Source organism: Cibotium barometz, chromosome 16 (assembly GCF_041138505.1).
Source record: "Cibotium barometz isolate CiBa-2024 chromosome 16, ASM4113850v1, whole genome shotgun sequence".
Classification (NCBI taxonomy): Eukaryota; Viridiplantae; Streptophyta; class Polypodiopsida; order Cyatheales; family Cibotiaceae; genus Cibotium; species Cibotium barometz.
In genome coordinates, this window is record NC_141061.1 from 49,590,134 (window position 1) to 49,613,754 (window position 23,621).

The following is a 23,621-nucleotide window of genomic DNA, read 5'->3' on the forward strand; positions in this document are numbered from 1 at the left end:
TGCCATTCTCTTCTCGTGCCATTGGTATTCTTACTAATGGTGGAGAATGGCAATGGTGTCATTATCCTTATAACTTTTTTAAGGTATTAAGATTGCATGTATTTTACATATCTTTTGTTTTTTGTAGAATTTTATATTAGTGTTGGCTAGTATATCCATGAGTAATGACTTTGCAGCAACCAAAGATACACACATGGTCACGTATCTTCTTGACATATATGAGAGGTGGATCAACATTTTGAAGGAAATAAAGGAGAGGAAACTTGGTGGGCGGTTGCTAACTATAACTAATATGAGGTGCCTATTAGGCTTGAGTGAAGAGAATGTCAAGTGCATCCAGGATAAAATTGAGAATGGAACCATCATATTATTCAAGTCCAGACAAATTTGGAATCTTGTTGACATTACAGAGAGGGCAATGATGATGAAGAAAGATAATGTCTTACAAGAAGAATTGCTAGAGGTCTTCAACATAAAATGCTCATCGAAGGTGTCCAATCAATGGCACGAGCTTGCAGAATATTATCAAATTGGCAAGGAACAATATGAGTGCTTGCGTGCATGTTGTGAACCTTGCTTGAAGGCCAAATTACAAGTAGGAAAGACAACCCCCGAGTTCCCTCCTGTAGAGCTGTGAAATATGTGGAATAGATCATTAATGCAAGAGAAGGTATCTTTGCCTCCGAATCTTGTTTTCCATGGAAGGTTTATATGGTAAATATGGAGATGGAGGGTCAAATGTTTCTTGCACATCACTTCCATGGAGAGTTATCTCCAATTCAGTTGTGTGTTCTTGACACCTCCATGAGTCTAGTCAATGATGTGGAATGGAACCAGGATAGGTTTGGAATGCTGATCAAGGGCTTGATGGAGGCTACATTAGCCCCAAAATAAATCATTCTATTGTATTTTATCAATTTGAGGCAATTGACAATTCTAGGAGATGCTGTACGTAAACATGCAAGATGGTCCAGAAGATTTGTGGGAATAATCAATCCAAGGCCCCCTTCATGGGAAAGACAGAGACATTCATTGTGCTTACCTTCTATAGCCAAGAAGAAAGCTTTGCTGGATACGAGCACTTGCTAGAAGCCACCCAACCATAAACTTTAATAGGATTTCAATATGATACTGAAGATATGAAGGATGCACAAGGTCATCTAAAAGATATGAAGGATGCACAAGGTCATCTAAAAGATAATGTCATAGGTGATTGCATCAACAACTTATGTAGAGAAGATCAGCATGTTGTTGATATCTTCAGTGGGGTGGGTGGGTTTCATTGAGATCTTTGGCAAACCACAGAAAAGTGGTTTCTTTAGTGACCAATAATCATCAAGCCAAGGAGATGTAAAAAAATTGTGTGAATTTTGTATCAGAAGATCCAGATCTTGAGGAGTGGGCTGGCATCAAGAAGGTTGATTCACCTAGAGTTGTGGTAGAAGACGCAAATGAAGATTATAACTAAGAATCTCCACCAAGATACCCCTTGGAGACTTTCACCAAAGAGCAGCTTGCTAAAGTTCCACAATTCACAAGCATTGAAGGTGCTCATGGAATAGTTCATTGTTTATCCTTCAGGTTGCAATTTAGAAGTATTAGATTATGTTTTTTTTATAATACAACTTTCACTCTTGCACATTCGTATTTTTGTATAAATCCTTTCGTATCTTTAAATGTTACAATAGAATACATGTGAGTATTTGTTATACTTAATTTGAGATAGTGGAGTAATAACAATAGAATAAATACATGTGAGTATTTGTTATACTTAATTTGAGATAGTGGAGTAATAAAAATAGAATACATGTGAGTATTTGTTATACTTAATTTGAGATAGTGCAGTAATAACATGTGAGTATTTGTTATACTTAATTTGAGATAGTGGAGTAATAAAAATAGAATACATGTGAGTATTTGTTATACTTAATTTGAGATAGTGGAGTAATAACAATAGAATACATGTGAGTATTTGTTATACTTAATTTGAGATAGTGGAGTAATAACAATAGAATACATGTGAGCATTTGTTATACTTAATTTGAGATAGTGCAGTAATAACAATAGAATACATGTGAGTATTTGTTATACTTAATTTGAGATAGTGGAGTAATAACAAGACTTTGTTATACTTAATTTGAGATAGTGGAGTAATAACAATAGAATGCATGTGAGTATTTGTTATACTTATTTGTTACAATAGAATACATGTGAGTATTTGTTATACTTAATTTGAGATAGTGGAGTAATAACAAGACTTCATTCATAAATGTCTTTTTTAAGTTGAGATATGTAAGTAATATTGCAAGAAATATCTTGTTTGTTTCTACTTTGTGTTCTTTTTATTTGTGTGTTACGAAAGTCATTATTATTTTACCAATGACAGGAAAATCTATATGAATGTGATAATGTATCATGCCTCCCCATTGTCTTAGTACCACTCTTTCCTCCTACATTATCATATACTACAACTAATTTTCCAAGAAGGGGATGGTAGTGGTTTGGCATTTTGGTTCGGGGGAGAATGGCACCACTGCCATTCTCCCCAATGATAATGCACCAATCCAAACCAAATCTAATAGGAGCGAAAATGTGTTGGAATTAGGGTTAGGGTTTCAACGATGCACACACACAAGATAGAGAAGCTTGAGAGCACACAAACTCACTAGAATAGAATTAACAAATGTGTGCCAGATACAAAAGATAAGTACACACCCCAAAATGAGTAGATAAGAGGGTGTACATACGCAACGGCGGGGGAAAAACCCCCTACCTAGTGAGGGAAAAATGCCCCAGTGGTCCTAAGTGTGTTCACACACATCACTACCATATAATGCTACAAATCTCCCCTAGAGTGATGATGTAAACATGTACAGTGTATGGCCGATCAATCCTGAAAAGGCAGTAAGTCCAAAGCTTTACGAAAAGCTTCAAACTTTTCATGAGGAAGAGCCTTTGTGAATAAATCTGCCATGTTGTCATGTGTAGGCACATAGATCAAGCTTATCTCTGCTTTCAGAGAGTCTTTCCATAACATAGTGGTAATGCACCTCAATGTGCTTAGTGCGAGAAGCATGAAACACTAGGTTCCTTCTTGCACAACAACTGCTAATGCGCTTTGGATTTCGGTTTAAATGGTAGTGCTAGACGATTGTCCAACACCCAAATCAGCCATAAGACGTCTGAGCCACACACACACAACTGTAGTTGTAAAAGGTGCCCTGTACTTAGCTTCACAGCTAGAAGTGGCCACTGTAGGCTGCTTCTTGCTGTGCCATGATATACATGAATCACCAAGGCAAAAGCAAAACCCACTAGTGGACACTCGTGTGTCATAACATCCAGCCCAATCTGAATCACTAAAAGTATGCAGCTGTGACTCACCCCCAATTGGATAAAATAATCCAAAATACTGAGTGCCCTACAAATAGCGAAAAACCCGCTTGACAGCTTGCCAATGCTTTGTACCTGGGCTATGTATAAATCTGCTCAACTGTGAGACTGCATACTGTATATCTGGCCTCGTGTTGCATACATAAAAAAGGGATCCAATAGCTTGCTGATAATACAAACTAGCATCAAAAGAGTCTCCTGCATCTTGAAGACTAAGTCGAGTACCTGTCTCCATAGGTGTAGCCACAGGTTTATAGTCTTCAAGATTAAACCTCTTCAATAGCTTCTGTATATATTTAGATTGCAGTATAACAATGCCATCATTGTGGTGCATAAATTGAATCCCCAAATAATAATGCAAGGGCCCCAAATCTGACATCTCAAATGATGACTACAAATCAGCCTTAAAGGCTGAAATCTGATCTATATTGGGTCCTGTGTGAGCAGCATGTCATCAACGTATAGAATGATGACCAAAAATGTGTCCTCACTCCTCTTCACATAGAGGGTACTCTCTGTTGGAAAATCATTTCAACCAAGTATGCATGAATCTTCTCATACCATGCTCTAGGAGCCTGCTTAAGGCCATAAAGAGCCTTTTTCAACCTGCATACTTTAGACTCTTCCCCTTTCACATCAAAACCAGGAGGCTGCGATACATACACCCCCTCATGTAAATCACCATTCAAGAATGCAGTCTTAATGTCCAACTTATGTACATTCCACCCATGATGTGCTGCCAAAGCAATGAGACACCTAATGGTAGTCATACGAGATGTGGGTTCAAAGGTCTCATCATAATCAATGCCCTTTTGCTGGGCATACCCCCTTTGCAACAAGTCTGGCCTTGTAACGATCAATGCTACCATTTGCTTTGTGCTTTAACTTGTAAACCCACTTAGTACCAATTGCCTTCTTGCCACCATGAGGTAGATCCATCAAATACCAGGTGTCATTCTTGAGTATAGAGTTATACTCCATCCTGCATAATATGCATCCAATGATCATCATCATGTGCTTCCTCAAAGGAAATAGCTTTCTCCTCATTACATAAAGTAGAAATGAGAACATGATCCACATGAGAATAATCTGCATGATGATAACCTGCTTAAAGCACATAAAAAACTCTGACTTCTGCTTTAATGGATACACCCAGCTATATTTAGAGTAATCATCAATAAAATTAACGAAGTAGATATATCCCCCAATAGATGGTGTCCTCATAGGACCACATACATCTCTATGTATAAGCTATAATTTCTTATTAGCTCTCACAGATCCATCCTTTGGAAATGATGCCCGATACATTTTACCAAGAATACACCCCTCACATACATGTCTAGTAGGGGTCTCAAGAGTTGGAAACTCAGACACCATATCATGCCTTTGAAGGCATAATAAACTGCCATAATTCAGATGGCCAAATTTTTTTTGCATCACTCATAGCACTAGTCATAGAGACTGAGCAAGAATCATGCTGCAACTTCTCAAATACATCCATCTTATATAGGCCATGAAACAAGGCACCTGAGGCAATGATAGAATAACCATCATTTCTATCTTGAACTATACATCTGTCATCCACAAATTTCACCGTTAAGCCTGAAAAGGCTAAGGCTGAAACTAACAATAAGTTCTTCTTAATGCCTGGCACATATAAAACTTTTGAAAGAGTAAATGCGACCCCATTTGCGGCAATGCATCAGCCCCACAGCCATGCCCGATTCTATCTTTTTCTCCTTCTCTAGCCTTTTCTTGCACTCATGTATGTCGTGCCATGGTTTCCATAAATAATGACACTTACCCTTCTTTTTAGGTTTATCACCTTCTTTCTCTACATCCTTACCTGAGGATTCTGATTTTGGCTTATAGCCATGTGAAGAAGATTTACCTTTACCTTTCTGATTGGCAACAAAAGCTTGGTCACCAACTCACATATTAGATCTGTTTTGCCTAGATTGCTCTGCTTGCAAGAGTACTGAAACCAACTCATCAAATGTAAGGGCATTTGGATTTCCCTTCATCATGAGAGTCTAAGGGTAGAGGCAAAACTCTGATAAGAATCTGCAATGCATTGAGAACTGTGGGTACCAATGTACTATCAGGATATATCTCATCCACACTAGCAAGCTGCTCCTTAAAATTTTGGATCTTGGTCAAGAATCTATCCATTGAGTCTCCCTCATTCATGTGCTCGAACTCCAACTGTTTATGCAGATATGCAACACGTGCTTCATTGCGCACCTGGTATAATGCAACAAGTGCATCCCATGCCTATTTTGAAGTCTTACATGATCGAATATGAGGAATAATGCTTCACTTCACAAAAAGTGCAAGCAATGCATGTGCCTGTGCATCTCTTCCATCCCACCTCGTTTGAGTAGCAGTGGAAGGTACTAATGGTGCATGTGGAGGAGCCAAAACTATATCAGATTCTACTTTAGATGTACCTACAGCACCTGGTTGCACTGGTAGTTGTGAAACAGGACGAGTTTCACTACCACTGACTACATTCCAAAGGCCTTTAACAACCAATACATGCCTCATCAGATAGGACTACAATGGGTAGTTAGTCCCATCAAGTTTATCCTCAGTAGACAACATGTTGAATACATCACTACTGCCAACCATGACTTTCTACGAAATGCAAAATCTTTCAACACACTGCAAGTACACAATATTTCACTAGATGCAACCCTGGATGGCTGCCAACTGACTCAATCACCTGCAAAGTGTATGAAAAATAACACAGAGTAGAGAATAGAGTGTTACTGTGGCAAAAGTATGATGGTCAATGTTGTTGAAGACACTGTAGATGCTGCTGCACACCAAATCTTTGCCTCTACTTAGCCCAAACACCCAAAATCGAGCACAGCCAATCCAAAATGATGCCTCTCCAGAACGTCTGCAAAAACCATGTAGTGCCCAAAACGCACTTGAATCGCACTGCCACAGACCCCAAAAATGTTGTGTACTTTGTATACAACACACTACAGTATACACCTTCTTCTTCTAAGAGGGTATCTCAATCGGAGACAGAAAAATAGGCTTGTGAGGAGGGAGGCAGACTACTAGATCAAGTGTCAAGGTTGGAAGCTAGCTTTGATACCAATTATTGGAATTAGGGTTAGGATTTCAACGATGCACACACACAAGATAGAGAAGCTTGAGAGAATACAAACTCACTAGAATAGAATTAACAAATGTGTGCCAGATACAAAAGATAAGTACACACCCCAAAATGAGTAGATAAGAGGGTGTACACACCCCAAAATGAGTAGATAAGAGGGTGTACATATGCATGGGGGAAAAACCTCTTTGTGAGGAAAAAAATGCCCAGTGGTCCTAAGTGTGTTCACACACATAACTACCATATAATTCTACAAAATGGCACCACTTCCTTTCTCATCTCAAATCAAATATTCAATGGGAAATGGGTCCTTTAATGAGGAGTGAGTTTGGAAAAATCTAGCTAAAATGACATTATGATTGGGTATAGAATGCACCATTAGCATTCTCCCCAAAATGATAATGCACCAAACCAAATAGAGACATGCTTCATGCTTTCATTATAATCAGATTAGAGAAAATGGTGGAACTCCAATTCTCCCTCGAAAGTTTAATGATTAAACTTGAGGATGGCACCATTGTCATTCTTCCTTGATTTTATACAAGAGGGAGAATAGCAATGGTGCAATTTTCCCATCAATTTTTTATTTTTGGAGGGAGGAGGGGAGAATGGCAGCACTGCCATTCTCCTTATAATTTTCTTATCTCAAACCAAAAAATTCAAGGAGATAATGACACGATGCAATTTTTCTCTAAGTAATTGGGCTACCATCTCCCTTAATGAGAATGAGAATGGTACCAAATCCATCATGGAGATAATGACACGATGCAATTTTTCTCTAAGTAATTGGGCTACCATCTCCCTTAATGAGATGAGAATGGTACCAAATCCATCATTGACTCCTCCTAAAATCAAATTTTCCACGAGGATTGGAGAGAATAGCACCACTTTCATTCTCCATAATGATAGAGCATCCTAAACCCTTCCATTCTAATGGTGGGGAAAAGTGGAGAATGAAAATCTCTCTCAAAACTAAGTTGAGGATGGGAGAACAACACCCTGCCAATCTCTCCTATGATAGTGGACCAAACCGATGAAAGTAAAGGGAGAGAATGAAGTGGTGCTATACTTCCATTAAACCAAAATTTAGTGTAGATAGTTATGATAATAGAAAGTTGGTGAGTATTTCTATAAGTGTATTTAACTAACTATTTTTAATATTTGGCTTCACAAAAATGGAGAACGCGAGGAATGCTATTGATACAATAAACAGAGATGGAATGGGAGCTACAAGTATAGATGATGTAGTAGCAAGGGGCTTACATGATGCATGTAATTTGGAGAGTACTGCCACCATAAGGATGGCTGAAGAAAGATATTTGGAGGAGTCTAGAGATAGCAATTTTGAAGACAATCAAGATCCACCTCCAATTCCATTACATTCTAATACGATAAGGATGTCTATAATATTGGACCTAAATGGCTTATTATTGACACGTTGCTTGTTTAAGTCATAGATGCACCCCTCCATAATGTGTCACAACAAAGGTATATGGTTCTTCAGCCTGGATGCATTGAATTTCTAAAAGCCTTGCTTGAAAGATTTAATGTTGGTATTTGGTCAACAGCAGAAGAGCACAATGTTCTTGAGATGATAGAAAACTTGCAACTCTATGCAAAGGAGAGTCTCCCATTCTTTGTGATATGGAGTCAAGAAGGTTGCTACATGCACAATAAGAAGAGAGTCATCTAACCTGATAAGCCTAGTGTTGAGGCACAATTCAAACCCTTGGCAAAAATCTCAAAAGTATTTGGATGTGATGCTAGAAGGACCATACTTGTTGATGACTCTCCATACAAGGCTTGTCTCTTTGCGCCATCAAATTGCATATTTTCTTCTATTTTTAATGTTCAAGATAGGGATGATACCCTACTTCTAGGGGAGTTGCTACCTTACTTGCTACATCTTAATGAAGCTATATATGTGCGCAGTGTGATAGAGACTAACCTGTATGGACAATTACATGTGTCTGAAGGCCATGTTGAATGAGATAGTGTCAAAGAAGTTGTTGAGGAATGGGTTGAGCATAATCATCAATGGTCAACATTAGAGTATAGAATAAGAAACCTTCCTATTGCATCCCAACTAATAAATCCTTTAACCAATAAGAGAGATTTAGGTGGTGCAACATTTGGTCCTCCACTCAATTCATCACAACTAAGACTTTTAAGGGATTCACCTCTAGTATCCAAGATGAAATATATTCAAGCTATTCATTTGGCTAAGCAGCTAGGATTCAAAGGAAAATTTATCAAGTCACACATTGCTAAGGATTACGTAAAGTCCTTAATGATTTCACATGGTTTCTCATGGTATAAATATTGTATTCTTTTATCTTTTTGTATCTCATATGTTTATTAGACGATGAATATGAGATCTTATTCTTGGTGCTACTTTTGGGATGATACACATGTAAAGGGGTGGATATCTACGTGTTTGAGTAGATATATATTGACACGTGATCCACTTTGAATAACAACATTTTCTATTCGTCATGCAAGTGTTTCAAATCTAGAGCATAAATTTGGAGGTCCGGGAGTCAACCATGATAGGTGCTGGACTTGGTCTTTTTTCACATAGCTTTATCAAGAGAGGGACAATCATCCTTCATTATGGAGGAGATAAATACTCATATAAATATTAGAAAAAGATGTGTAAAGTCAATCCAAGGATAAAGAAGTATTCCATGTTAGAAGAACCTAAAGTCTCATCAACGAAAGAGATGGTGTACATTGTTGGTGATGTTATAAATAGCAATGTGGTAGGGTATATCAACAGTAGTAGAAGTTCAAGTATCAATCCCAATGTATGTTATGTATTTTCTCTTGAGTTATCACCTTGGTCTATCTCTATGGATAATGTAGACATTGCAAAATATGGTTACATTTATGTTGAAACCATAGATGACATTTGTATAGGTGAGGTGCTATTCGCAGACTATGAGTTTGATCAATTACATAACACTATGAATACTTTTCATTCATTACCAGATGTCATTTTTTGTGTTTTGTGTGCCAATGCAATCTTACACTTTGAATATAAATGCTTTTGTGTCTTTTCAACAAAATGTTTAATTGTGTGAGGAATACTTTGTTCATTGCAAACATTGAAGGTGCTCATGAATAGTTTATTTTTTATTCTTCAAGTTGTAATTTAGAAGTTATGGGTTATATTTTCTTGTTAATACAACTTTGACTTTTGCACATTCATATCTCTGTATAAATCCTTTGATGTCTTTTAATGTTACAATTGAAGACATGCGAATCTCTGTTATGCTTAATTTGAGATAGTGAACTAATAACAAGACTCCATTCATAAATGTCTTTTTTAAATTGAGATATGCAAGTAATATTCCAAGAAATATCTAGTTTGTTTCTACTTTGTGTCCTTTTTTGTGTGTTGTGAAAGATATGATTATTTTACCAATGTTTTACCAATGGACAAGAAAATCTATATAAATGTGATAATGAATCATTCCTCCCCATTGTCATTCTTCAATATTACCACTCTTTCCTCCTCCATTGCCATCTTCTACATCTAATTTCCTAAGAGGGGGATGGTAGTGGTTTGGCATTTTGGTTCGGGGGAGAATGGCACCACTGCCATTCTCCCGAATGATAATGCACCAAACCAAGACAAATCTAATAAGAGGGAGACAACCCAAATATTAAATGAGGAATGGATCCTTTAATGACGAATGAGTTTGGAAAAGTCTAGCTAATATTACATTGTGATTGGGGGTATAATGTCAACACTACTATTCTCGCCAAAATGATAATGCACCAAACCAAACAAAACCATGCTTTCATTGTAGTCAGAGTAGGGTGAATGGCGGAACTGTCATTCTCCCTTGGAAAGTTTAATTATTATGAGGATGGCACCATTTCCATTCTTCCTCCATTTCACACAAGAGGGAGAATTGCAGTGGTGCAATTCTCCCATCAAATTTGGATTAGATTAGGGAGGAGGGGGGAATGGTAGCACTGCCATTCTCCCTTTAATTTTCTCATTTCATACCAAAATTTTTAAGGAGAGAACAACACAATGCTATTTTTTCGCTAAGTAATGGGGCTACCATCTCCCTTAATGAGGAAAGAATAGTACCAAATCCATCATCGACCCCTAAAATCAAAATTTTTAAGCGGATTGGAGAATAGCACCACGTCAATGATAGAGGGTCCTAAAACCTTCCATTCTAGTGGGAAAAAGTGGAGAATGACAATCTCTCTCAAAACCAAGTTAAGGATGGGAGAACAACACCCTACCGATCTCCCCTATGATAGTGGACAGACCAGTCTATACATTTTTAATTTGTGTGTTTTATATAATGTTATCCAACCCTTAACAATAAGGTCATCCAATGAGGAGAATGGAACCATGACCATTTATTAAACTATTTGAATGTGACAATTGTAGAACAACACTTATAAGATCTAATATTTTGATGGTGTTTATGAACACCACAAAGACTCTTGAGATGATGACAGCTCATGCTACCAAAAATTGCATTTTATAGTAGGTGTACCTAAACCAATTTTCTAATGAGGATTGTACATAGGTTCAAGAACAATTGCAAGAAATCATTTTGAATCTTCTAAGTCCTTTACCAAAATTGAGGAAGAATGGCGCCACTGCCATTCTCCCTTAATTCAAAAAATAGTTTTAAAAAACCATTTTGTTTTTTTTAAGTACCTTGATAAATGCCAATGGTGTCATTTTGGGACTATAAATCTCAATGTGACAAGTATAATATCTTCATTCCCCATGGGAGGAGTACGGTAATGTGTGTGCATGTAGCTTTCTTACTTAATATTAGGGGAATTTGATTAGGTAGTTATTTATGCCATCAAACCTATGTTTTAAGGAAAATTGATCATAAAATCCCTAAACACTCCCATTCTGGGAATTGGGATTTTCTCGAATTACCTAATACGGTCTTGGGCCCCCAACTAGGACATTATCTTTCATGTCGACATCAACGCCTCCGCTTTTACCATTGGATGTGTGTGGGCCCAACCAGGTGAACACAAGATGGACTTCCCCATCAGCTTTGCTAGCACCCCCAACTCAATGAAGTTGAGAGAAATCATACCACAATTGAAAGAAAAGGGTTGGCCATGGTTTACACTATTAAAATTTTTTACCATTATCTTCTGGCGACTAAATTCATTTTCTTCGTAGACCATCAAGCTCTTATATACCTGGTAAACAAGCCCTATACGATAGGAAGGATCACCAGGTGGCTGCCTATATTGCTTGAGTTTGACTTCAACCATCACAGTGCAGAAAGGCTCTCAGCATGTTTTGGCAGACCACATGTCAAGGATCCCTAATGGCGAGCCGCCCGTGGGAGTAGAAGATGATTTACCAGATGCCACCGTATTTCAACTATGCTTAATTCCTGAATGGGGTGAGGAGGTAGCACACTTTTTAGCCACCAATGGCTTACCAATGGACCCCTCTCCTAAACAAGGACCTTACTCGTCACCTAATTAAACATGCAACCCCCTACCAACACATTGTAGGACAACTCTATATAGGCAAGGAAAAGACAAGATTCTTAGACGTGTCTGTTGAAGAACGAATATGTCTTCCTTCTAGAACGGGCTCACTTTGCTTGTGCTGGTGGGCACAAGCAGCAGATATCACTACACGTAAAGTCCTCACACAGCCGAGTTATGGTGGCCAACCTTAATGGTGAATGTAGCAAAATATGTAAAGCGGTGTGATGAATGCCAACGTGCAGCAATTCCCCGCTTTAAGGACATCATGCCCCTGAACCCTATAGTTTCCTTTTGCAAGAATTTGAAAAATGGAGCATTGATTTCATTGGACCCATCAATCTAGCATGCCAAAAATATAATTGCTGCCACCATCATGGACTATTGCACTAATGGGTTAAATCCTGGGCTACCCCATAAAGTTGATGCGTGATCGACTTCCAAATTCCTTTATTAATCAGTCAGTCACATCACACGCTTCGTGAGCTCGTGAGCTCGTGAGCGACAATGGGACACATTTCATTAATGAGATAATCCAATTCCTCTTACAAGAGTTCCTTTTCATGCATAGAAAGTCCTCCCCCTATTGCCCCCAAGGTGAATGGCCAAGCAAAGAGCACGAACAAGGTTTTGTGTGTCATTATAACTAAAACTATGGAGGCTAGCCAACGATTGGGAACAAAAGTTATCGGTCAGCAGCACTTTTGGCTTAGAGAACTTTCTACAAGGTAGCAACAAATGCCACCCCCTTTAGCTTAAGCTATGGTACTGAAGCAGTCATGCCAATGGAGTTCTGGGTCCCCAACTTACACATCATTGTACAAGAGAAGCTCATAGGAAACATCTTAGGCTGTCACCTTTTTAAGCTTGAAAATCTCGGTGAAACAACACACCTTCTAGATGTATACATCATGATTGTTGAAAAGCTAAGGCATAAACAATGGTTCGACAACCAAAACTAAAAGACAAACAAAAGAACGAGGGTGATATGGTCCTCCTATTCAGCACAAAGATGCACAAAAATGAAACTCAAGCTCAGAGGCTTAGGACCCTTCCTAGTCACTGAGATAACCCCACAAGGTTTTGTGTGCATCGAGACACTTGATGGTGTCAAATGGTTAGCTATTTCAACATAGAAAATTAAAATTCTACTATGGCCCACACTCACGGAAGCCACCTTAAGAGCCATCCATGACAAGAAACAATGCAAAAAAGACCATGAGGATATGAAACAAGCCGCCCCCAAAGTGCAAGATTCGACAAAAACAAATCATGGTCAACATGGCCCAAGTGGTCGACCTCGAAGAGAAAGAATGGGAGGTGAAGCCTGCCTGGTTTTGTGGTTAGGAATGACCACTCCGAAGAGCTTCACCCAAACACTATGTCTTGTTGATATAGGGGCTAATTACAATCTAATGTCTCACAAAACATGGTGTTCCCTCAGGGAACCTGCACTAAAAGATATCCCTGCCATAGTCACAACAGTGGCATCACAGCATGTTCAGTGCTTACACACAATCACGTTTTTATTCCACATTGGAAATAATCCCTTGGAAGGGAATTTCTATGTGATGCCTATAGGAACAATGTGTGAGGAAATACTCCTCGGACGGGGTTGGATGGGACATAACAGGTGCAAAATTGATTGGGATGCAAGGACGGGGCGACATTACAGGCCGCGGCCTCTAGCCAAGTTACGGTCCTCACACGAATGAAGAGCCCGTACTTGCTGCTCCACCATGCCAAGATGTCACCCCTCCACTCCCCATCATTATTCCATCCTCACATACCTACAAGTCCATTCCACTCAAAAAGAGGCCACTCACACTTCCCACCACATCATTGCCTCTCACACCCTCCTCACCACCACACTCAGTAGCCACTCCCACATCTCAACAATCACACATGTTGTTGATCCACCACAAAAAACTAACCATACTAATACTTCTAACCAAACTAACACATGCACATAGGGCGGCATGCCTTCTCCCCATTGGGTACCTAAGAAGCTTCTAACAACATAGGGCTATTATGAGGGCACATCTACCTTGTGGATCCCTTGATGATCTACTTCTAACCAAACTAACACACGCACACAGGGCGGCATGCCTTCTCCCCATTGGGTACCTAAGAAGATTCTAACAACATAGGGCTATTATGAGGGCACATCTACCTTGTGGATCCCAAAACTCTCACCCTCGTCCATCGGCACCTCGAGCTCCTCGTCCCCCTCGCAGGCAACCAATTCGCCAACCACAAGCCTATAGGGTACAAGACAGACGCTGGCCAAAACTCTCTCCATGGTCCCCCCATCCTCAATCAAACCCTTAGTTATGCCCAAAAACAACCGCTAGGTGGATTCCCAAACCTCTACTACAATCCCAACATTTCTATGAGAGAAATCGACATATTTGGATCCCCATATCACCCCAACCCCAACTCCCATCTTCTGTCAATCCGCAGTCACACCAAACCTTTCAATGAAAACCCAAGGTGGCCTCCCCCACAAAGACTGCCTAGGACAAAGAAAAGCAAAAGCTTCACAATGACCCTCTAACCCCCATTATGTCGCGTCGATAGTCCTTACCAATGATATACCCTCAACGTCAGCAACTCCTCCACCTATTATTCTCAGGCTGCCTCGGAGTACTCCAATGCCACTGTCAACCTCTCAAGTTTTAGGTACTCCCTTGTCATCAGCCTCTATACCTCCCTAGGAATCGAACATCCCCACCTTGCCATCACCAAATTGGAACCGACTCCTAACTTTGGCAAATTGGGCACATAATCAATACAAAACCCGCAATGGGGTGTTGGCCGCATAGCCCAAGGGTACAAAACCTAACTCAAGGTGTCCCCAAAAACAAAGAAGAAAGAAATAGGAAAAAATTACCACGGTCGTACCATTTGCATTCCCCCTTTTGCCACAATCACACCAAATAGAACTTCAAGATTGCCACAGTCATTCTGAATATGCCACGGCACCAACATTCACTGAAACTGCCACGGTCGTACTGCCACAGTCGTTCCAACTTTTGATCAGCTTGCCACGGTTGTACCAACCCAAAAATTTTCATTCCATGGCCGTTCCATCATCAACCAACTGCTACAGTTGTTTTGAAAGTGCCATGGCCGCACCAAATTTTGGTCAAAATGCCACGTCCATACCATTGCCTCCACCGAAGTGCCATGCTCGTTCCCTCCTCAGCCAAAGTTTGGTATGCCCATTCTAACAACTGTCATGCTTATACCAAATCCAAACCCAGATGCCACACCCATTGGCTGTGGTAATGCCACGCCTGTACGGTCGTGTCCTAAAAAAGTATATATATGGGTCCAACCCCCTCATTTCCTCATTTTCACCTCTTTGTGTAGCCAAACTCTTACAATTTTTTCTTTCAAGCCTTCCTCTACTCACACCCTTTATCGCCATGGCCAATACCGCAAACTCCTCCCTGGAGATCCAACACCACCCCACCCTCAGGAGAGGAAGCGCCCCTGGGTGGTGGGGGGCCACTTTGAGGAGTATGCCCACCACCACCTCACAGAGCTATCCCATTTAGGGGAATCACTTATGAAGCAGGTGAGAAAACACACCGTGCATTCCCTCATGAAGAACAACCACAAAGTAGAGCACAAACTCCTCTACTTTACAAAGCCATTTTATAGGGCAGTGGCAGCAGACGCAGTAGTCACACGACTGGAGCAGTTGGGACTAGGAGGTTTGCCCACACTAGAGCCATGGGGAGCGGATTTATATAATTGCCTCTACTTCACTGAAACTTATGATGCCAACCTACATAAAGGGGAACTACTTGATAATGAAGGCTATCCACAAAGAGTGCAGTTGAGCGTGGATCTGATAGTAGATGCTCTATAACTCCCCCGCATGGAACAACCATATGTACAGCTCACAAATGCCCCCATGCTGACCAAGGGCACTTACAATTGTGCCACAAACAAAGATAGGGTTGAGTGGGAAAATATCACTCAAGAAGATTTGGTCATGCCAGCCAGGGCCCTACAGTTTCTTCTAACCACCCGATAGACATATCTATTTTTAGCAAATGCGGCATGTCCACCACTCTGGCCAGGGTGGTGCACCGGGGGTTTATGGTGAACTAGGCGGAATATCTGCACAAGAAACTCCATGTCGTGTGCTCTAATTCTCAAGGAAGCTCATAGCAGCCACTCTCCCGATGAGGGTACTTTACCACATTGCCATGGGTGGGAGGAGATACCCCACACAATCCATCTCAGTGGCCTCGATGCAGTGCCCATATCCATGCCCCGCCACAATCCTCTCCCCAACCACCACCCACAAAAATGCCACCATCTAGATCCTAAGGGCAAGGTGCAAGTACTGTGAGATCCCGCTACCTCCTGTGCGGATTCCCAGATGGTAGCAGTGGAAGTAGATCTCTCTTGCTCGGGGCAAGGTTTCTCACTCGAGGCCTCGCCCTCGAATGTCCGGGCACGAAACTAAGCTGGTGGTCCTTCCAAAAACCAAAACCGGGAAAATTTCCCATGCCCGGGAAGCGGGGACGATTCCACCATTTTTATTTTATTAACAAATTTTTCTAACGAGGTCAAGGTACTAAACTAACCTTCATCTGAATAAACCAGATAGAAGGGAAACTATTACAGACTTAACTTGAAGGAATCAACACTTTTTTGCTGATTGAATCAGGCACAGCCGTTGATTTATTCTTTAGAGAAGTCTTCAGATTCTAATTATCTACTCGAGTTCTAAGCGTATTCCTATTAATCAATTTTATTATTAAAACTCTACTGATTCTAGCCTATTCCTATTAATCAATTTTATTATTAAAACTCTACTGATTCTAGCCCCATCCGGCCCATGGGTTTTAGCCACCGCCCAACCACTGGAATGGTAGAACCAAATAAGTACTCACCCACCCATAATTGAATGCCTTTCTTAACTTTTGCTTTAGAAAATAGATACGCACACACTCCTCTTTAAACTTTAACTTATAAAACAATCCATTGACAAACAATTAAAGGTTACACATGTCAACTCAAAATTTTCATTGAGTCTTTGTTCTCACAAAACAGTATCACTCTGGACTCTCCGTTGAGACCAGCGGGTCAACAACGAGATCCAATAACAGATTACAATAAACATTGGTCCATCATATAATATCTTCCTCGACATACGCATGGGTGTCCTCGCCACCGCGAGCCTGTGCATCTCCTAGTCACAAAACCCTCCAGGATCCTCCTTAGGTGTCCTGGCACTTCACTCAAGGACCGCTTCGTCGGCCCTCGTCCATCGTACCGGAAGCGTACTATTTTAACCATACTGAGGCTGGTCAAGACCTGGGCTTTGCCGCGTGAGCTCTCCCTTGAACACTTCCCCGCCAGCTATTGCAACCAAACTTCCCTTAGAAAACACATCTACCAAATGCTCCCTCCAATATTTTGGCGTAAGACAGTCTTTTAAGAAAACAGGGTTTCTATGCAAGTTTTCAGTTTTGATTTTTTTTTTAATACAATGGTTATATCTTAATTCCGTATCCCAATACTTCTAGATCACAGGTCTGGATTCCCACGCACAATTCCTGGAATTCTATAATCTTGATTCTCAGATCAAAATCAAAGGTCTCAACTTAGTTTCAGATTCGATGGGTGAATTGAGTGCATTTTTCCTAAACTGGGCACATCGTCATTGATCGAAACTGACGAAGGAATCAGGTCTTGGTCAATAGTCGGAATCAGAGTTTGGGTCTGGAAAGGTTCTTCCTAAACTATCTTTCTTGAAAGGTAATATTTCAATTTCTCTTTTTCTAAATTTCGTTCATTGAATATTTGCTTACAGATTTCTAAACTAAACATGAATTCCTATGAGGAATAAAATAATCATTTATCTCAATCTCCGACTTTGATAGTTTATTTGAATTTTCTCACTACCATCTTGGTGAATATGAAACGGTAGAATTTCCTCTCACATATTATCTACTTATTCATTTTTTCAATCTTTGCGGAAATTAACAGAGGATTAAAGAGAACCCTTATTTAATTATAAAAATTCTATGCATCTAATTATGCATAAAATCCAATTCTGATGAAAGTCACACTTTTATCATCATAAAAATCGTTTAAGATGAAAATCACTCTTTTAATATAAAAGAATTTCTTTTATGCATCTATTTATGCATAAAAATCATTTATGATAAAATTCACACTTTTAATAATAAAAATTTTTTATGCATATAAATCATTTATGATGAAAATCACTCTTTTAATATAAAATAATTTGTTTTATGCATCCATTTATGCATAAAAATCATTTCTGATGAAGATCACACTTTTAATATATAAAAAATCTTTTATGCATACAAATCATTTATGATGAAAATCACGCTTTTAATATAAAAGAATTTCTTTTATGCATCCATTTATGCATAAAAATCATTTATGATGATCACAAATATATAAAAAAATATTTTATGCATATATTTATGCATACAAATCATTTATGATGAAAATAACTCTTTTAATATAAAAGAATTTCTTTTATGCATCCATTTATGCATAAAAATCATTTATGATGAAAATCACACTTTTAATATAAAAAATCTTTTATGCATATATTTATGCATACAAATCATTTATGATAAAAAATTACTCTTTTAATATAAAAGAATTTCTTTTATGCATCCAATTATGCATAAAAATCATTTATGATAAAAATCACGCTTTTAATATTAAAAAATCTTTTATGCATGAAAATCACTCTTTTAATATAAAAGAATTTCTTTTATGCATCCATTTATGCATAAAAATTATTTATGATGAAAATCACACTTTTAATATAAAAAAATCTTTTATGCATATAAATCATTTATGATGAAAATTACTCTTTTAATATAAAAGAATTTCTTTTATGCATCCATTTATGCATAAAAATCATTTATGATGAAAATCACACTTTTAATATAAAAAAATCTTTTATGCATATATTTATGCATGAAAATCATTTATGATGAAAATCACACTTTTAATATAAAAAAATCTTTTATGCATATATTTATGCATACAAATCATTTATGATGAAAATCACTCTTTTAATATAAAAGAATTTCTTTTATGCATCCATTTATGCATAAAAATCATTTATGATGAAGATCACACTTTTAATATATAAAAAAATCTTTTATGCATACAAATCATTTATGATAAAAATCACTCTTTTAATATAAAAGAATTTCTTTTATGCATCCATTTATGCATCCATTTATGCATAAAAATCATTTATGATGAAGATCACACTTTGAATATAAAAGAATTTCTTTTATGCATCCATTTATACATAAAAATCATTTATGATGAAGATCACACTTTTAATATAAAAAAAATCTTTTATGCATACAAATTATTTATGATGAAAATCACTCTTTTAATATAAAAGAATTTCTTTTATGCATCCATTTATGCATAAAAATCATTTATGATAAAAATTACACTTTTAATATAAAAAAATCTTTTATGCATACAAATCATTTATGATGAAAATCACTCTTTTAATATAAAAGAATTTCTTTTATGCATCCATTTATGCATAAAAAAATCATTTATGATGAAAATCAGACTTTGAATATAAAAAAATCTTTTATGCATATATTTATGCATACAAATCATTTATGATGAAAATCACTCTTTTAATATAAAAAATATCTTTTGCATATAAATCATTTATGACAAAAATCACTCTTTTATGATCAAAATAAATTTTCAATAAGCTTCCTTCTATACATAAAATTTAATTCTAAAGAAAGTAACTCTTTTTTTTATAAAATATTTTTAGTAAGCATTTTTCTATACCTAGGATGAAAAATAACACTTTAAGAATACATAAATAATGATGGATATTACTCTTTTTGAATTAAAAAAAGTAAAACTTATTTTTCATAATTTTAAAAATTTTTGCCATAACCTCCTTTGTATGGCTAGCCATTTTTCAATTTTTAACTCTCTAAAATTAATTAGAAGTTCACCAAGAGTATTTAATTCATTCTAATGTAAACATTTTCTACTTATCAAAGAGAAACATTATGAAAAACTTGATTTCATCCATTAATCATATAGGATAAAGAATGGTTGGATTTACTAAAGAAGAGAGGGGAATTTCTTTTTTCAATGAGGCATAACATCATATTCGTATTAGAGAAGATAAAAATCATAAAAAACCATAAAATAAAATAGAAAAGAGAAGAATATCCAACTTACAAGGAGAATTTGAGAGCTTTCCTTTGGCTTGATGGTTTGAGGGATCTACTCTTGTTTGAAACAAGAGTGGCCACCAATCTGAATTATGAGTAAATTCACAGTTTTTGGCTCTTGGGAGAAGTAGGGTAATAGTGCAACAACACTATTGTGCTTCAACAAAGGGAAAGGCTTCTATTTATAGGAAAAAGTGAGCTTCTAACCAAGCCAACTGATTCTAGAATTTTCCAGATCAGTTTGGTCAATTTTGACCATTTTTGGGTCAGTTTAGTCCACTTTTTGGATCTAGTTGAAACAGGAGAGAGGAGAGATAAAAATATCTCATTATTTGGGAGTTTAAAACTCCCCCACACATGTGAAATAGGCACCTCCTTCATGAGGGGAATTCCCCCATACTAAGGTGTCAAAAATGCATCATTTCTTCTAAATATCTCTCTTTTTTAACTATTAACCTTGTCCTTAGGGAACTCTTCATCTTATGTGAGTTTTTACTCATTTTTGGGGATTTTCCTTTTATTCTTCCATTTATCTCCTCCCTACATTTGGATGAATCTTATTGGTCCATAAGAACCTTAATTTAAAATTTCAAAAAAATCTTGACTCCTAGGATAAGGCCTCTTGAACAGATTATACTTGATTTCTAATGCACCTTCTGAAAAATCTTTTTGACTTCTGTTTCGCGGGAACTTATTTTCATAAGAAGAGATATTTTTCCATCCAAAATATTTAAAAACTGAATTACCACTCTCTAGAAGATTTTCTCTCTCTAGGCCAAAACTAGTAGAAACAAGATCTTTTATATTTCTGAAGAGGGAATTGATTACAGGGGAAGATGCTGGACATCTTGAGAGGCTGGGGAGGAATCTTACATTCTCTCCCACTTGAAAAACACGAGATGTCCTCATCTCGTAAACTGGGAGTAATCTCACAACAGATCGACTTCTTTCTCCCATGTGGCATCTTCAAAAGGATAGAACTTCCATTTGACCAATAATTCTCTCAGAATTCTGTTCTTGAGAGTCTTTTCTCGAACATCAAGGATTTCTTCAGATTGGAGTTCCATCTGCCCTTGGGTTGAAGAGGTTAAGATTTCATCGTCAAGCACATGATTCGGGCTTGGTATATACTTTTTAAGAAGGCTGACATGAAATGTATTATGTACTTTAAGATGAGGAGGTAGAAGAAGGCTGACATGAAATGTATTATGTACTTTAAGATGAGGAGGCAGAAGAAGCTCGTAGGCTAAGTCACCTACTTTCTTTGTAATCAGATATGGCCCACAATATCTGGGGGATAACTTCTTGTACTTCCCAAGAGATAGATAACTTCTTTCGAAGACCATATCTGCTTCTTCGAATTCTCTGTCTGTCCTCTTCTTATCTGCATACTGCTTCTGTCTATCCTGGGCAGCTTTTATATTTTTACGAATTGCCTGCATCTGCTGCTGCTCCATGCCATCAAGCATCTGTCTTGACATCTCGACCCTAATCAATGGGTCAAACCAAGTTAATGGAGTTAAGTAATCTTGTCCATACAAAGCTTTGAAAGGGCTCATCCCAATACTTCTATGATAAGAAGCATTGTAGGCGAACTCGACTAGGTGCATATAGTTTAGCCACTTCTTGGGTTCCCTGCCCCACAGCATGACCAAAGTATATCTTTGATTACTTGGTTTACCCTTTCTGTTTGACCATCGGTCTCAGGGTGGTAAGCTGTGCTGAGATCCAAGAAAGTTCCTACTGCTTCAAAAAATGCACTCTAGAATCTTGACGTGAATTTGGGGTCTCGATCACTTACTATTCTTCTGGAGAGGTAGGCCATGCAATCTGAAGATTTCCTTGAGAAACACTCTGGCCACATCTACTACAGTGTAGGTTCCTTTTACTGGAATCAGATGGGCAACTTTGGTTAATCTATCAACTACCACAAAGATGGAGTTGTAACCTGATTGCACTGAAGGTAATCCAGTAATAAAATCCATACTAATACATTTCCACTTCATCTGGGGGATGTCTAAAGGATGTAACTTCCCAGGCATTTTTACTCTCTCGGCCTTAACTTTCTGACAAGTCAGACATTGACGTACATGATTAAGCACATCCCTTTTTAGACCAAGCCAAAAGAAGCTTTTCTTCACAGACATGTAGGTTTTGATGAAACTTGGATGTCCTGCAATAAGGCTGTCATGTGCTTCATTCAGAATTTGACTCTTAGTTCTCTCATCATTGGGAATACATAGCCTGCAATTATAATACATAATTCCATCATCCAGGCTGTACCCTTGAACTCGGTTCAACTCTTGTGGAGTTTTGCTTTCCTGCATAAGTAGGGTAGCAATAGGGCCAAAGAATCTATCTTGCATGATCTTCTCTCTTGCTTCAATAATCAAGGGATTTGACACTACAGTAATTGCAAGCAAGGAGGCTTTTCTGCTGAGGGCATCTGCTACCACATTTTCTTTGCCTGGGTGGTATTTGATTTCAAAATCAAATTCTTGCAGGGCCAAAGAATCTATCTTGCATGATCTTCTCTCTTGCATGATCTTCTCTCTTGCTTCAATAATCAAGGGATTTGACACTACAGTAATTGCAAGCAAGGAGGCTTTTCTGCTGAGGGCATCTGCTACCACATTTTCTTTGCCTGGGTGGTATTTGATTTCAAAATCAAATTCTTGCAGGGTCTGCATCATCCACCTTCTTTGACGCATGTTGAGATCATTCTGAGTGAAGATCCACTTTAAGCTCTGATGATCTGTCCTCATCAAAGTGAATCTTTGTCCCAGTAGGTAATGTCTCCACAACTTCAGGGCATATACTACTGAAAGTAGTTCCAAGTCGTGGACAGCATAATTCCTCTCATGCGTTCTGAGTTTTCGGGATTCATAGGCCACTGCATGACCTTCCTGCATGAGTGCACCTCCCAGGGCAAAACCACTGGCATCACTTACTACTTCAAAGGGTAGAGAGAAATCTGGTAGCTTCAGAATGGGATTGGTTACCAAGGCGGTCTTTAGCTTATCAAAAGAACTCTGGCACCTGGCAAACCATTGAAACAGAATATTCTTCTTGAGAAGATTAGTCAGGGGGAAGCTATGAGAGCATACTTTGGTATAAAAATTCTATACCAACCAGTCAATCCCAAGAATCCTATGACTTCTTTCACTGTCTTTGGTTCAGGCCAATCTATGACTGCTTGGACTTTTGCAGAATCTGGAGAAATTCCATCTTTGGATACCAGAAAGCCCAAGTATTCAACATGGTCGGCAGAGAAAGTGCATTTGCTCTTTTTTGCAAAGAGTTGGTGCTTCCTTAGAATCTCAAGAACTTTTCTAACATGAGCTTCATGGTCA